A 13,234-nucleotide genomic window follows, 5' to 3' on the forward strand; every position below is an offset into this window, starting at 1 on the left:
AATGGGCAGAAGATGTGAGCAGACATTTCTCCAGAGAAGACGTACAATGGCTAATAGACACATGAAAAAGTGTCCATCATCATTAGCCATCAGGGAAACTCAAATAAAACCACACTGAGATATCACCTTCCACCAGGTAAAATAGCAAAAATCGACAAGGCAAGAAACAACAAATGTTGGAGAAGTTGTGGAGAAAGGGGAACCCTCTTCCACTGTGAGTGGGAATGCAAATTGGTGCAATCACTCTGGAAAACAGTGTGGAGGTTCCTCAAAAAATTAAAAATAGAGCTACCGTATGACCTGGCAATTGTACTATTGGGTATTTACCCCAAATGTACAGATGTACTGAAAAGAAGGGCCACATGCACCCCAATGTTCATAACACCAATGCACAATAGTCAAAATGTGGAAAGAGCCAAGATGCTCTTCAACAGACGAATGGATAAAGAAGGTGTGGTTCATATATACAATGGAATATTACTCAGCCATCAAAAATGATGAGTTCCCAACATTTGCATCAATATGAATGGGACTGGAGGAGATTATGCTGAGTGAAATAAATCAAGCAGAGAAAGTCAATTACCATATAGTTTCACTGACTTGTGGAACATAAGGAGTAGAATGGAGGACATTAGGAGAAGAAAGGGAAAAATGAAGGGAGGGGAGTCAGAGTGGGAGACAAACCATGAGAGACTGTGGACTCTGAAAAACAAACTGAGGGTTTTAGAGGGGAGTGGGCTATTGAGATGCGTTGGTCTGGTGATGGTTTTAAAGAGGTCATGTATTGAATGGAGCACTGGGTATTATACGTAAACAATGAATCTTGGAACATTACATCAAAAACTAATGACATACTGTATGATGACTAACATAACACAATAAAAAGTAATTAAAAAATTAAACATAGAGCTACCATTGGATCAAAAAATCTACTCCTTAGTATATACACAGCGGTATGAAACCAAATAGTCATGAAAAAAGGGTACACAAGCTTTCCTAGTGGCATTATCCAAAATAGCCAAGAGTAGAAATACTGAGAAGGTCAACAAATGATAAAGAGACAGATGAAATACAGAAACCCCATGATAAACAATAGCCAAACTACGCAGAGAACCCCAATGTCCTCTGAATGATGACTGGATAGGGAGAATGTGGTATGTATATACACACAGGAATACTACTCAGTCATCAGAAATATGAAATCTTGCCATTTGCAACAACATAGATGGAGCTAGAGGGTATTATGCTAAGTGAAATAAGTCAGAGAAGGACAAATACCATATGATTTCACTCATATAGGGAATTAAAAAAAATAGAAAGTATGGGAAGGGGAGAATAAGGAGAGAGGGAAACAAGCCATAAGAGACTCTTAATGATGGATAACAAACTGAGGGCTGATGGAGGGAGGTGGGAGAGGGATGGGCTAGGGGGCTGAGGAATATTAAGGAGGGCCCTTGTGATGAGTACTGGGTATTGTATGTAAGAGAAGAACCACTTCTACTCTAGAAATTAGTATTTCTCTGTAAATTAACTAACTATAATTTAAATTAAAGAAAGGAAAGAAAGGAAATATTGTATGTCCATATGATAGAATAGTATTTGGCAATAAAAAGGAAAGAAGGTCTCATATATCTACAACATGAAGGAATCTTGAACACATTGTACTAAGTGAAAGAACTCAGTCAAAAAGACCACCTAATGTAATTCCGTTTATATGAATGTCCCAAATAGGCAAAGCGGAATGAGCAAGTCATGGGGATGAAAGATACAGCATAGGGAATGTAGGCAATGGTATTCGAATAGCATTGTGTGGCATCAAATCACTATGTTGTACAATTGACACTAAGGTAACATTGTCTGGCAACTATACTTCAATTTAGGAATCTAAACCATATTTTAGGGAAAAAATGGTTTCCTAGGGCTGGGGGTTATGGGAGTTGGAGGAGAAATGGGGATTGAATGCATAGGGGTTTCCTTTTGGGGTGACAAAAATGTTTCAAATTGATGGTGGCGATGATCACATAACTGAATATACGGAAGACCAACTGAATTGTGTACTTAAATGGGTAAATTTTATGGCATGTGGATTATATCTTAAGAAAACTGTTTGATTACAAATGACACTAATATGCAAGACACAAATCAAAGGAGGAAGAAGAAGTAAGGCTCACATTTACTGAGCACCTGCTATGTCCTGCGTGCCGTCACACATCTTTACCAATCATACTCGGTAGTCACTGTCAACCCCATTGTACAGATGGGGATATGGTCATCCTTCTACCTTCCTCTAACACCACCTTCACACTGGCCACTTAGATGCTGGAGGAATAGAGTTTGTTGAGGAAGGTCTTCCTCATGGCAGTCTTCAGCTCCTTGTTCCTGAGACTGAAGATGATGGGACTGAGGAAGGGTGTGAGGACCGTGTAGGAGATGGCCATCAGGGTGTTGCTTTCCTGGGAGTGCAGATTCTTGGGCTTGAGGTAGATGATAGAGGCAAAGCCATAGTGCACAACGACCACAATAAGGTGGGAAGCACAAGTAGAGAAGGCTTTGTGCCTGCCCTCAGCAGAAGGGATCTTCAAGATGGCGGCCACAATTAAGGTGTAGGAAAGGAGGATGAAGAGAAAACAGCCCAACAAGACAATCATGCACACCAGCCCCACACCCAGGGCCACTACTGGTATATCAGTTCCACAGGCCAGCTTCAAGAGAGGGGGCACATGACATACAAAATGCTGGATTTCATTGGGTCCACAGAAGGTGAGGTGGAAAATAGTTGTGGTCACCACCAGCCCTATGACCGAACCACCAGCCCAAGACAAGGCCACCAGACAAGCACAGCCACAGGACTCATGAGCACATTGTATCGTAATGGGTGGCAGATGGCCACATACCGGTCGTAGCCCATGACAGTGAGCAAGAAGGAGTGGGTGAAACCACACGTGAAGAAGAAGAACATCTGGCTGGCACAGGCTGCAAAGGCAATGGTGCGGCGGGAGGAGAGCAGGTCGGCCAGCAGGCGCGGGGTGACGGCCAAGGTGTAGAAGATCTCAGAGATGGACAGTGCACATAGGAAGAGGTACATGGGTGTGTGCAGGCTGCGCTCGCTCCAGACAGTGGCCATGATGAGCAGGTTCCCCAGCAGTGTGAACAGGTACATGAGCAGGAACAGCAGGAAGAAGATGTGCAGGAGATGAGGTGGGAAGGTGGAGAAGCCCACGAGGATGAATTCAGAAACGGAGCTGTGGTTTAGACCTAGAGTGGCTGCCATCCCTGGGTGGAGAGAGAGTGAAGGTGGCCTGGTCGGCAAGAGCTCTGGGTCCAAGCTGAGCCTGGCCCAAGAGGACTTCCAGAGGGAGCAGAGAGTCTTCACCCTGTAGACCATGGCCAGTCCCTCTGCCACCTGATGCTCATGATACTTTCAGAGAACCTGGGAGCTGAATGGGGTCTACAGAAGATCATGAGCTTCAAGTGCATAGCACGGGCCTTGGAGCATAGTAAGAACGCAGTAAAAAATAATACTGATAATAATAATTACAACCACCTGGCTTTCCTGACTAATTGCTATCGTCAGCTGGAGGGCACCTCTCCCGTGTGGCATGCAGAAGTTGTCGGCTCGGTTTAATTGTCAGCATTGCCCTTACTGGCTCACTGGGAATGTGGAATAATATACTTTAAACCACAGGGCTGCAGTGGCACTAAGGTAAGGTGTGCAAGTTCAACTCTTAGCTACTATTGTTGTTGTGTGGTCCTACTTGTGTGAGTGCCCCACAAGGATGTGGCACTGAGCAGAATCACCAGATCACATTCTGCAGCCCCTGCTGGGCACTCATCTCTGGTCACTTAACAATGCAATTCACTGAATCTCCTTCTATCTTCTCAAGCCCTACCCACTCTCCTGTCCCCAGTCACCAGCTCCGTGGAACAACCAAGGATCACAGCTGTGGGATCTCTCATACCCTTCTCCAAGAGGCAACAGACTCACATCTGCCCCAGCACCCTGTGAGGACAGCTCTCCTTCCAAGCATCGGCTCCATCCAGGGTTACTTCTCTGTCTTTCTGTCTCTATGTCTTCCTCTCTCTGCCACCAACAGACGTGATGCAAAAATGCAACACCTTTTTAACAACGCAGGATGGATCAACAGATGAATGGATAAACAAAAAGTGGTATATCCATATGATGGAGTATCTTTGTGGCATACAAAAGCATGAAGTACTGACACACATTACAACAAACTGAGACAATATGCTGAGTGAAAGAAGCCAGCCACAAAGACCACAAATTGTATGAGTTCATTTATTTGAAGTATGCAGAATAGGTAAATGCATCAAGACAGAACGCAGATTAGCACTTGCCAGGAACCAGGAGGAGGATGGAATGGGGAGTGAACTTTTAATGGGTTGCAGATTTCCTTCAGGGGTGGGGAAATATCTTGGACCTAAATGGAAGTGTTGGTGGTCCAACACCGGGAATGTCTCAATCGCATTCAGTTGTACTGGAGGTATAGAGAGTGGAAATCTGTGCATTGTTGGTGGGTTAGCACAGTCATGCAACAGCTACGGAAAACAGTATGAATGGTTTTCCACCCATAAATTAAAAATTAGAAATAGAACTACCTATTCCACAGGCATTACACATCTGGATGGATATGCAAAAGTGGCATAAGCAGCGTCTGGAAGATGTATTTGCACATTCCTGGTCAGAGCAGCGCTAGCCACAAGAGCCCTGAGATGGAAACAGCCCCAATGTTCATTGGTGGATGGATGGATGGATAAACAAGTTGTGAGATATCCGTACAATGGAACATCATTCAACCTTGAAAGGGAAGAAATCCTGTCTCATGTTATAACACCAATGAAGCTTTATGCTATGTAGAATCAGCCAGTCCCCAGAAAGGACAAATCCAGTATGATCCCACCTATCTGAGGTCCCTAAATCAGTCAAATTCATAGAAATAAAGTAGAATGGAGGTTGCCAAGGCTACAGAGAGTGGGAAATGGAGAGTTTTGTTTAATAAGTGTAGAGTTTCTGATTTGCAGGGTGACCTGAGTTCTGCAGATCGATTACAACAACGTGAATACACATAACACCACTGAACTGCATACTTAAAATGGTTGAGGTCATAAATTTTGTTGTGTGTTTTTTACACAACAAAGAAGGAGCACATGCTGCGTCATAAATGAACCTTGAAAACATTCTGCTATGTGAAATAAAGCCAGGCATGAAAGGTTGTCTGAAAAAAGGGTCGTCTGATTCCGTTAATATGAAATACCAAAGATAGGCAAATTCATAGACACAAAAAATAGATTAGGGTTTGGGGGGAAGCTGGAGCCTGGGCAGGGGGGAATGAGGAAGTGACTACTAATGAAGGCATTGTTTCCTTTTGGGTGATGAAAATATTTGACAGTTAGAAAGGGGTGGTGATTGCACAACATCTGTCAATATGCCAAATGCCTATGATTTGTACAATTCAAAAAGGTTAATTCTTTATTATGTGAATTTTGCCCCATTTTTTCTTTTAGAAAGCAAACGAGACTTTCTCGGTGCTCCTTAACTTCTGAGTTGTCTCTCCCTTGACTCACAGCCCAGCCTGTCCCCAAGGAGACAGAGAGTGAGTGTCTAGGGCCAGAGGGGAGATGAGGGAGGAAGAACCCACCACCCGCCCTTAAGCCTACCTGTACCATCCAGGGCAGCCAGTGAGCCTCTGCCCAGGTGTGTGTGAGAACAGAAGGAGAAGCACCTCAGAACAGCTCTTCTCAGGGGTGGGTGGCCTCCTGTCCCACAGACTGGGATCTGGGTGCCCCCTGTGTCTCACAAACACCTCCTTGTGGGCGGTCCCACGCCTCCACATACCTGCATTCCCCTTGCCACTCATCTCTACAGGCACAGCTGCCTTAAGCTCTCACACCAGATAGGCACCCAGCAGGCCCACAGGCACCTGAGCCCCGCCATCAGCCCTGCGCACTCACACAGATGCTGAGACCTCGCTGCGCGGATGGACCCACACAACAGTAGAGTCAGGGCCACAGGCACACCTGCAGGTGCACACAGACCTACACTCTCACAGCAGGACACAGCACAAGCAGGAAGATGGTGACTAACGCTGGTGTCCCGACACACAACCTTCCCGCTAAGATCTGCAGAGACAGCCGGGAAGTGCACAGGACTCAGGGACTCCCGCGCGCACACAGCCCAGCCTGGATGCGCGATTCCGGATTAGAGGTCTCCCCCAGGTACTATTTGCTTCAGACTTCGTTGGGCCCAGTTCCGGGTCCCAAGATCCACCCCAACATTCTTATTACCCAGAGTCTTTCCCTGCATCCCGCGCTTGCATCACCTCCTCCTCAAAGGCACCCAGGGGCACACACTCGCCTCTGTTGTTGGCAGCCGAGAGCGGTCTGGGGGCGTCGCAGGGGAAGCCCTGGGTCCCCTCACTCGACACCAAGAGCTCAGAAGTGGGGTGGGCAGGGCGGGAGGCTGCACCTGCACTTTATCTAGCTGGACTCCAGTGACATTCCAAAGGCTTCCCAGGGGGAGGCGCGCTGCTGACTCAGCTTGTGGGCGGGGCCAACCTCAGGCCCCAGAGTTAAGTGGGGAGGGAGTCAGGAGACTTCCAGAGGCTTCCCTGAGACCCACTGTACCTGCAGCCTCCAAACTTTCCTTGAGGCCTCCCAGCTGGGCTGTGCAGAGGATGGTTAAGTCTGGAGATGGAGGTGACAAGACTGCTTCTAATGAGAAGGGAAAGGAATACAAAAGGAAGCTGGCATCCCTCCCCTACTCTCTGAGAATACTCCTTTGTTCTCAGGCATGCTGGACTAGGCACACTCTGTTCTCAATGTTCAGGATCCATCCATACCCTACAGACAGGCACCGCGGGCTATCCTAGAGAGGACAGCACAGGTTCTCAGAGCTTTGGTGGAGAAACCCTGGGCCCCAGGCCCTGGGACTGGTCCAGAAGAAAGCTGCTGTGTGACTTCTGCAGAAGCAGAGGTGTTGGGCCAGAGGTGGGATCTCTACAATATGGCCCTGCTCTGGACCCAACTGCTCAGGCTGAGATCTGAGAGAGGGAGGAGGCGGTGCCAAGCCATCACAGTTACCCACAGCCAGACTTGCCTTGTGCTTGGGCCACAGTGCAGCTCAGTGTCCACTCACCTCCCACTCCCCGTGTCCAGGCCCCCTGCATAGTGTGAGCACATCTGACCTAAAACACAGCACCTGCCCTTGCATTAGTTTCCCGGGGCTCAGATACAAATTCCCACAAACTGGGGTGCTCCAAACTCCAGAAATGTGCTCTCTCACAGTTCTGGGGGTCAGGGGTCAGCAGTGTCTTTCCTTCTACAGGCTCTGAGGGTGGATCTATGCCCCTCTCCTGGCTTCTGGCAGCTGCCAGCAGACTTGACTGCATAATTTCAATCTCTACCTGCCCACACATGAATTTGTCCTTGTGTCTGTATGTCTTCTCCTCTCCTTATAAGGACACTAGCCATTAGACACCAGCATTTAGGGGCCCAGCACGCAGGATGATTTCATCTTGAGATCCTTCTCTAATTACATGTGTAAAGACCCTATTTCAAACAAGGTCACATTCTGAAGTTCCAAGTGGGCTTGCACTTCTGAGCGACACTATCTTGACCCACTACAGCATCTCTCCTGATTCAGTTCTCTGCTTCAGGTCTGACCTCTGCACCTGCCTCCTGTACAACATCAGAGGGATCCTGCTGAACAAACCACATTCCATCCTCCCCCCTGCTTGGAACCAGCCATGGCTCCCTCATCCCAGATGCTTCACTGCAGTCAACAGTCTGGTCCTTTTTGGCCTCTCCAGTTTTCACTATCAGCCCCCTATTTTTCTTCCAACACAGACCCCACTTTGTATCTGTAGGGTAAAATGAGATGGGAGCATTTTCAACTTCTTGAGTGTAGCAGACTCTCTCATCCCCAGACCCCACTGCATCCCTCATGCCGCACTCCTATCTGCTTCAATCAACTGGTCTCATTTCATGTGCCACCCTCTCCAGGAAGCCTATCCTGTGTCTTTGCACCACTGGCTTGACCAGGGGCCTGTCTGACTCCTAGCTTGCCCTGAAGTCCTACATCACATGGTGCTGTCATCAGTGGTTATGGGTCTGTGTCTCTCACTGGACTTCAACAGACCTCCTGAGGGCAGAGATGGCATCTCATTGGGAGCATCCTGTGTTCCCAGCACCCAGAATGGTAAATATTAAATGGAATGATAGATACACAATAAAAATGCGTTAAAGAAAACAGTAAGGAAGCACATGCACAGTGCTGTGAGACCCTACAGCGCCTGTGGGAAGGGAGGAAGGTGGCATCTGAGCTGAACTCTGAAGGATGAACAGTCTCTGGCACATGGAGTCAGGGAGGGAATGGCCAGCAAGGGAACCAACTTAAGAAAAGGCATGGAGAAATGTCCAGAGTGGGGCTGGGGAGTCTGGGAAGTCAGACGAGGTCAAAATGTTGAAGGGACTTTAGGCCCCTTGGATCCACCCTTGTAGGGTCCAGGAGAGAGTGGGTTGGAAGGAGGTGTCAGCCTGGATTAAGGGTCCCATCAACACTCTCCTCTAAGCTCTAGCCCCCTGGCACAACAGAGGACCCGGAATGTGTGGACAATGTGAGGCATTTCCTGGCAGTACTCAAGTCGGGAAAGAAAATCACAGAATCAGATGTTCAACCAAGAAATGAATTCAGGACTAAGGAGAAAGATCTTTGTTGTTGCTTCTGGATGCCCAGAGAGGTCAGGATAGAAGGCTAAGGTCACAGAAGAGGGTCAAGGTGATGGAGTGGAGCCAAGGGTCTCAGTTCAGTGGCTTCTTTATCCCTGCCTGGAGGGGGCGCTGTGACCCTGGACAGGTGGCATGGCCTCTCTGGGCCTCATTTTCTCTTTTATGAAATGAGCTTGAATGAAAAGGAGAAGAGACACCATGTGTAGAAAAAGCCTGGCACAAGGTAGTTGCTTGGACCACGTGAACTCTTCCCACCTCAACCCCCATTTCAGTCTTTTTTTTTTTTAGGTTTTATTTATGTATTTGACAGACAGAGATCACAAGTAGGCAGAGAGACAAGATGGAGAGAGGGGGAAGCCAGCTCCCTGCTGAGCAGAGAGCCCAATCCAGGGCTCCATCCCAGGACCCTGAGACCATGACCTGAGCTGAATGCAGAGTCTTTACCCACTGAGCCACACAGGCGCCCCTCAATCTTTTTTCTTGAGTGTGGGTACCATACTTCCATTTTTCTCACAGTTATTTCTTGTGCACCTACTGTGTGCCAAGCAGTGTGTGGCCCCTGGAGATAAAATAACCAATAACCAAAGTCCCTTGAATCAGACAGATGCGAAGATACTCTCAATACCTAATACGTGTGACGGACATCTTCAGGTTGTTAGTTCAGAATTGAACAGAATTATAGGACACCAACAAGGTGTCTGGGTAGTTGGAGAACTGGTCATTGGTGTGGAAAGAATTCACACATTTGGTGTCTTGAGTGTTAGAAGTAGAAAACGTTCACTTCTTCTCTCCCTCTGTCCAATCAACAGCACTGTCCGTTCTACCTCTGAAATCAGCTTCAGTTTGCCACTCCACCCCATCCAGGATGCCCTCATGCACCTCTCCCCATCTCTTCCTGCATCTGCCCACCCTGCCTGCCCTCAGCAGCCTGCTTCCCTCACACCAGCCAGAGGGGGTCTCTACATGCTACTTCTGCTTAAAATGTACCTATTGGTATCATCAGTTTGCAAAACTGTTTGGCAGTATCTATTCTAGCTGAACCTAGGTATTCCCTATGAGTCAGCATTTACAAGCCTAATATAGACCCAACACAACACATAGGTATTCATCCACCAAAAGATAGGTACTACATCTTAAAAGAATACCCTCATAGGGAAACCCAAATAGAAACATCCATGAAAATGTTCACACAATAGAATATAGCTCATTCCTCTATGTATTTAGAAAACATGGAAAAGGTCCCTATTACCCTCAGAACAAACTCCTCATGTGGACACCATTGTCTTGTATGCTCATGCCCTTCCCACCTTCATGCCTTCAATTCCAGAACCGCACCAATGACTTCTAACTCTCCCTGGAGCACTGAACATACCATTGTCCCAAATGCACTATGCCTCTGTCACCCTGAGCCTTCGTACCTGCTGTCCCCTCTATCTGGAAACCCCTCTTCCAACTGCCTGGTTCACCTGAATCATACCTACTCACCCTGCATGTCTCCCTGTAGACATCACCAATTTCAAAGTCTCTAAATTGCAGTCTGGGGTGTGAGGGCGATCTGGCTGCAACATTTGTCACCCCATTGATCGCCAGGGTTGATTTGGCTGATCTGGCTGGCTAGGCGGGTGTTCCCTTCCTCCCTCACCGCTCCGTGTGCGTCCCTCCCGAAGCTGCGCACTCGGTCGAAGAGGACGACCTTCCCCGATAGAGGAGAGGACCATTCTTCGGTCAAGAGTATACGAGTAGCTGCGCTCCCCTGCTAGAACCTCCAAACAAGCTCTCTAAATTGCAGTCTGGGTCTGAGACCCACACTTAGCTTCTGCAGCTCCCTCGGCTGTCTCTAACACACCTCTGACTGTCTGTGCTGTTATTTTTGGTTATGACAACTTCCCTCTGTGTACCATGAAAAAGACCTCAGAGTCTTAGCCCTTGGTCATTGCTGGATTCAAGCACCTAGAATGTTTCCATATAAAATAAGCCTTCAGTAACACTTCTTGACTATATGAATGAATAAATGAGAGCAAAGTGCTATGAGGACATACAGCACTCTTCTCTGTTCATGATCATGGGCAATGACTGCTATGTGACAATCTGCCACCCTTGCGGTACAGTGTGCTCATGAGTCCTCAGAGTTGTGCTGTCTCATGTCCTGGTGCTGGGCTGGTGTCTCGGTCATGGAATTGATGGCGATCCTGATAATTTTTCACCTCACCTTCTTTGGGTCGAACGTGTTCCACCATTGGGTCTACTACGTGCTTTCCCTCCTAAAGTTGGCCTATGGGAAGGAGACATCCTCTGTCACTTTGGGTGTTGTCCTGACATGTGACACTGCTCTTAAGAGCTGTTTATTCCTCACCATCCTCTCCTGCATCTTCATAGTGGCCTCCATACTGAGGATCCCCTCTGCTGAGGGCAAGCACAAGTCCTCCATCTCATGTGTGTCCCATCTCACTGTCATCATTTTGAACTATGATTCTGTCTCCATTATTCACCTCAAGTCCAAGGGTCTCCAGTCTATGGACAGTAACCCTCTGATGGCCACCACCTACACAGCCTTTGCCTCTTTTCTTAGCCTGATCATTTTCAGCCTCAAGAATAAGGAAATCAAGAATGGCATAAGGGGGAGCTTCCAGAGAAAATTCAGTTCCCTAAGCTCCTAATCCTGATGTCCAGTTTGGTGGTAAGGAAATATGACAGAATGGAAGGGAATAATAATTTCGACCTCCATAGGACTGTTGTAGGGTTTCAAGGATATGAAAATACACACTTTCATAGGTGATGGATACATGTTCAATATTTGTTTTTCTCCAGTTTGTTTACCTCCCTTGCATGGAATCTAGTGATGATGATCTCCTGTTCTTGACCCTGTGTGATGAAGTTCATCCTATGTCCTCCATCAGAGAAAATGTTATGTACCTAAGGGCCATGAGGGCAGCATCATGTAGGTGTGTCTGGATTCTGATACACTTATTCATCCTTTGTGATGGCTGAGTAATATTCCATTGTACATAGGAACCATATCTTCTTTATCCATTCCCCTGTTGAAGGACATCTTGGCTCCTAACACAGTTTGCCTACTGGGCACATTGCTGCTATGAACGCTGGGGTTCATGTGCCCCTTCTCTTCACTACATCTGTATCTGTGCGGTAAATACCCAGTTTTGCGATTGTTGGTTGTAGGATAGCTCTATTATGAACATCTTGAGGAACCTTCATACTGTTTTCCAGAGTGGCTGTACCAGCTTGCATTACTACCAACAGTGTAAGAGGGTTCTCCTTTCTCCACTTCCTCTCCAACATTTGTTGCTTCCTGCCTTGTTAATTTTTGCCATTCTAACTGGTGGAAGCTGGTATCTCATTGTGGTTTTGATTTGTATTTCCCTGATGGCTAGTGATTTTGAACATTTTTTCATGCGTCTTTTAGGCACTTGTATGTCTTCTCTCCATTTCTTGACAGGATTCTTTGGGTTTTTTTGGGTGTTGAGTATGAGAAGTTCTTTGGAGATCTTGGATACCAGCCCTTTATCTCTAAAGTCATTTGCAAATATCTTCTCCCAAGATGTGGATTGCCTCTTTGTTTTGTTGACTGTATCCTTTGCTGTGCAGAGGTGGGGTTTTTTTTTTTTTAATGTTGAAGTCCTGCATTTTTACAATAGCTGTGCTTCAGCTAAACTTTCATATTTCATATTTGCTTTTGTTTCCCCTTGCCTTAGAGATATGTCTTGAAAGAGGTCTCTATGGTTGATGTCCAAGAGGTTACTTTCTATGTTCTTCTCTAGGTTTTGATGGATTCCTGTCTCACATTTATGTCTTTCATCCATTTTGAGTTCATCTTTGTGTATGGTATAAGAAAATGTTCCAGTTTCATTTTTCTGCATTGGCTATCCAGTTTTCCTAGCACCATTCATTGAAGAGACTGTCTTTTTTTCCATTGGGTAGTCTTTCCTGCTTTGTTGAAGATTAGTTGACCATAGAGGTCAGGGTCCATTTCTGGGTTCTCTATTCTGTTCCCTTGATCTATGTGTTGCTGTCTTGATGATCACGGCTTTGTAATATAGTTTGAAGCAGACATTGTGATGCCGCAGGTTTGGTTTTCTTCTTCAAAAATCCCCTATTGATTCCAGGGTCTTTTCTGGTTCCATACAAATGTGAGGATTGTTCCAGCTCTGTGAAAAATGATGATGGTAGTTTGACAGGAATGGCATTGCAAGTGTAGACTGTCCTTGCAGCATAGACATTTTCACATGAGCACGGAATGTTTTCCATCTTTTTGTGTCTTCTTTGATTTCTTTCATGAGTGTTCTGTAGTTTCTAGAGTATAGATCCGTTAACTCTTTGCTTAGGTTTATCCCTAAGGATCTTATGGTTTCTGGTGCTATTGTAAATAGAATCAATTCTTTAATTTCTCTTTCTTCAGTCACATTGCTAGTGTATGGAAATGCAACTGATTCCTGGGCATTGACTATGTATCCTGCCACATGGTTGAATTTCT

The 13,234-nt window shown here is 46.4% G+C and overlaps 2 pseudogenes; one reads left to right on the forward strand and one right to left on the reverse strand.

Moving 5' to 3' along the window:
• Positions 1–2,312: 2,312 nt before the first annotated feature.
• On the reverse strand, positions 2,313–3,477 carry LOC122910742 (annotated as a pseudogene).
• A 7,279-nt stretch (positions 3,478–10,756) lies between these two features.
• LOC122910237 lies at positions 10,757–11,402 on the forward strand (annotated as a pseudogene).
• Positions 11,403–13,234: the final 1,832 nt, after the last annotated feature.

Source organism: Neovison vison, chromosome 6, assembly GCF_020171115.1.
Source record: "Neovison vison isolate M4711 chromosome 6, ASM_NN_V1, whole genome shotgun sequence".
Taxonomy (NCBI): Eukaryota; Metazoa; Chordata; class Mammalia; order Carnivora; family Mustelidae; genus Neogale; species Neogale vison.